The following is a 4,858-nucleotide window of genomic DNA, read 5'->3' on the forward strand; positions in this document are numbered from 1 at the left end:
TGCTCTCATTCAATTACTTATGTTGCCAGATTGATTTATGAACTCTTTATGTTTAGATTGATTTTCTCTTATTAATGCAATTGAGATATTTCAGATCTAAGATTCTTATTTAGCTTTTCATATTATTGGCTTTAATTGATTAACTGGAAGCTCTTGAGTTATCAACTATCCGTGATTGGTTGTTATGTCGGCTAAATTGACTGGTATTCCATTAACTCTAGTCTTTCCTTAGGAGTTGGCTAGGACTTGGGAATCTAACTAATTAGTTCACTTGACTTTCCCTTGCTTTCATAAGGGTTAACTAAGTGGGATTAACTTCCATTCTCATAGGAGTAACTAGGATAGGACTTCCGAATTTTCATACCTTACCAAGAGTTTATTTTACAGTTATTTATTTATTTTATTTGTCATTTAAATTACTTGTTCCTTACCTTTAAAACCCCCAATTTACAAAACTCATAACCAATAATAAGAACACACCTCCCTGCAGTTCCTTGAGAAGATGACCCGAGGTTTAAATACTTCGGTTATCAATTTATTTAGGGGTTTATTACTTGTGACAACCAAAACGTTTGTACGAAAGGATTTTCTGTTGGTTTGAAAGCTATACTTACAACGCGAATACATACTTTTACATTTCTTTACCGATAGAAAAACCGATCGTCAATAAGTTGCATAGAAGCAACTAAAAGTCAAGGGAACTAAACCATAAACAAAGATACAAAAAAACAGAGTTCAAAAGCCCATAAATCGGGCTGTACAGATAAAATAACAAAGTCATAAGGGGTTCAAAATTTCCCCAGTAGTAGCGTCAGTGGCTGAAGAAGGAGGAATGATATTCACAGGGGTGGCGTCCATGGTCCCGTCCTCACGATTAAGAATTTCACAATCCAGATCAGGTTGAGAATGGTCGACTTCAGCAGAAGGATTTGAAGAAGTTGTGGCTGTAGAAGCCTTAGATGGCAGAGCAGGAGGAGGCCCATCATCTTCATCATCCGGAGCAAGCACAATTCTGCCATCCTCCACTACATTATCTAAGGTAAAGAGAGTCAGGTCGAGTTCAGGAGCAAGAACTCGGACCTGGGCCCTCAAGTTGTCATAAGCACCCATCACATTATCTACCAGATGACTCTGGAGGTTGGCATAATCTATATGGGCAGTTTCAAGCCTCCCCCTCAGCTCCAACACCTCGGCATAAGTGCAGGTATAACTCTCCTTGTGCTTTTTCGCCATCTCCTCCGCCAAATTTGTAGCTGCCTCAGCTCTGATAGCCTGCGTCTTCTCCTTCTCCAAGTCCAACTCCAGCTTAATCACCCTGGCATCCAGCTTGTCCTTCAAGCCCTTGACTCTATCAAATTCCAACTTAGCATCCTCCAGGAAAGCCTTAGTTGCATGAACTGGGGAACCCTGGACAGTACGAAACAATGCCGCTCCCATATGGGCCATTAGGATACTGTTACTGGTGATAAAATTCAAGTGATGGAGAATGGATATATCATCCATGGGAAATCGACCATAAGGAGCAATTTGATTATCAACAAACCCCACGGCATCAAAGTCAGGGGCATCCAAGTCATAAGGATCCACAATTTTCTATTTTTTAGGAGGAGGACCAGCTGAAGGAGAAGGGCCAGCACCAGAGGCTGAATGGAGAGGATCAGAAGTAACAATAAGAACCTGAGGAGTCGAGATGATCTTCCTTGGTCCAGAGGTGTCCAAGGTCGGCCTCCTTGGAGGAACTTGAGTAGATCCCACTCCAGAAGCCTTAGTCGAGATGATATGAGCGGCGGTCGCCTTCTTAGCCCGGTGATAGGCCTTCCTGGAATCTGCAGACTTCACTATTTCTGAAATAGGAAAATAAGCAAAATCAAGTTTCAATTAAGAAGGAGATGAATTGGCAAACAAACAAGCAAAGAAAAGCTATAAACGAAGTCGGCGACTACCCAATTCAGCCCGAAGAAGGGAAAGATCTCCTAAAAACTTCTTCCTATCAAGATGGGGAGGCTCTCCCTAAATTTCCTCTAACACATTCATAAAGACCTGTTCGACCTCATCAAGACTTTCCCAGGAGTACCTAGCTACTACTACATTCTTCTGCCAGCACAAATGGAAGGTAGGCTCATCATTTTCATCCGAAAAGAAGGGCCGAGCCCCCTCAACAGCCCGAACCTTGAAATAATAGTTTTTAAAGTCCCTAAAAGACTCGTCATACATGGAGAAAACCTTTTTTCCTTTAGTAGCTCGGAAAGAAACCCAAGAGGCTTTCTTCTTCGCTACCCTAGGCTTCGTCAACACGAAAAGATAAAGGAAGAGACTTTGAATAGGTTGGATATCCAGTTCTTGACACAACAATTGGAAGATTTTTATGAAGCCCCAAGAGTTCGGGTGGAGCTGGGAAGGATCTACATTTCAAGACCACAACAACTCGGTCTCAAAAGGGATGAATGAAATGGTAATATTCAATTGACTAAAGAAATAGTCATAAGCATAGAAAAAGGGATGTTCCCCTTGGGTCAAAGAGGGAAAACTAACCCTCTCCTCAGGGTCTGGTGACACTAACTCATAATTCTTCTCTTGATCCCTATAACTACAAATCCTATGATGCCTGGTGTACGAAATTGTGATCACACTTTTCACATATCCGCACAACTATCAGGTAAAACCTTACGTGAGTAAGGGTCGATCCCACGGAGATTGCCAGCTTGAAGCAAGCTATGTTTATCTTGTAAATCTTAGTCAGGAGATTAATGAAAAAAATGATTTTGTTTATGAAAAGTAAATAACACGAAATGAATGGTACTTGTGATTCAGTAATAAGGAACAGCTTGAGGTTCTGGAGAAGCTCTGTCGTCTAAATATTTGCTTTCCTACTGTCTTCTTCTCCAAACATGCATGGCTCCCTTCAATGGCAAGCTGTATGTTGGTGGGTCACCGTTGTCAATGGCTACCATCCGTCCTCTCGGATGAAAAATACCAGGCACGGTTTCTGCACTGTCAGATCTCTTGTCTCGGATGAAAAATACCAGGTACAGCCACCGCACAGCTAATCATCTGTCAGTTTTCACTTATGTCAGAATAGGATCTCTCTATCCTTTTGCACACTGTCACTGTGCCCAACATTCGTGAGTTTGAAGCTCGTCACAGTCATCCCGTTCCAGATCCTACTCGGAATACCACATACAAGGTTTAGACTTTCCGGATCTCAGGAATGCTGCCAATTGGTTCTAGCCTCTACCACAAAGGTTATAATCTCACGGACTCGGTCCGTGGATTAGAGACCCAAGAGATACGCACTCAAGTTGTCACCCAATGACTACGTTGAGCTCAGGTAGAACGGGAGTAGTTGTCAGGCATGCTTTCATAAATTTGAGAATGATGATGAGTGTCACGGATCATCATATTCTCTATATTGAAGTACGAATGAGTATCTTAGAACAAAATCAAGCATGATTGAGTAGAAAACAATAGTAATTGCATTAATCCATTGAGACACAGCAGAGCTCCTCACCCCCACCTATGGGGTTTAGAGACTCATGCCGTAGAAAATACAATATGAGATGTAAAATGTCATCAGTTACAAAAATGAATCTCTAAAAGTAGTTTTTATACTAAACTAGTAACTTAGGTTTACAAAAAATGAGTAACTGATGAACGGACTCTTGACGGTTTAGAATTTCACAAATGAATTCTCGTTGTAAAGTATAGTTTCCAAACCAATCAATAATCCTTTCATACAAAAATTTTGGTTGTCACAATTAACAAACCCAAAATAAGAATTAACCGGAGTATTTTGGACTCCGGGTCGTCTCACAAAGAGTTGCAATGAAGTGTTTAATTATTGGCTATGAAAATGCAAAGGGGGGGTTGATTTGATATTTGACAAGAAAATATAAATGACAAGAAAGTAAAATAACAAGAACTTATAAAAGAAATGAAAGAACTCTTGGCTAGACATAGGTAATTGAGATCACCATCCTTGTCTACAAACCATATATTGATAATTATGAGAGGCCAAGCTCATTAAGTCTACTTCCAAAACCTTAAGTACGTCATGTCTACTCCTAGGCTTGAAGTACGTCAAATGGCTTTGATCACATCAACCCATAAGTCTCAACCTACCTACTAATTAGATTAGTAGTGGGTTGGTGTCAATGAGTATCAAATTGATCACCAAGGGTTCTCAAATTACCAATTCATTGAGACCCAATGACTCAAGGTCACTCAATTCCATTAGCCTAGGCCAAGAGCAAAGAAAACTACTCAAAAACTAGAGGAAACATTTTAACAAACACTTAGTGTGCAAGAAAAGTAAACATCATCAAATGCAAGAATTAAAGGAAACCCATAACTATCAATAGCAAGAAAAGTAAATTCACAACTCAAATCAACAATTAAAAGAACATCAAGCATAAATTGCATTAAAGAAAATGGAAATCCAACATGAGCATTCATAAACATAAAAGAGATAGAAAAGTAAAATTGACAAGAGAACTAAGAAGAATAGAGTAGTAGAAACAAGAAATTAAAAGGAGAAACTAAATCAAAATAAGAATTAAAACTTGGATCCAAGAAGAATTAACTAAAACTACCCTAAATTCTAGAGAAAAGAGAGAGCCTCTCTCTCTTGAATTCTAACCTAAAACATGATGAAAACTAAACTATGACTACTTGCTTCATTCCCCCTTCAATCCTTGGGTTCAATAGCATCAGAAATGGGTTGGATTGGACCCAAAATGAGCTGCAAAATCGCTGGGGGCGATTTCATAAAAGTGGGCCATGGACAGCATCGGCGCGCGCGCGCAAAGTGCGCATGCGCGCCCCTGAACGCGAAGTAACAAAATTTATATCATTTCGAAGC

Source organism: Arachis ipaensis, chromosome B9 (genome assembly GCF_059453495.1).
Source record: "Arachis ipaensis isolate K30076 ecotype BB chromosome B9, ASM5945349v1, whole genome shotgun sequence".
In the NCBI taxonomy this organism is placed as follows: domain Eukaryota; kingdom Viridiplantae; phylum Streptophyta; class Magnoliopsida; order Fabales; family Fabaceae; genus Arachis; species Arachis ipaensis.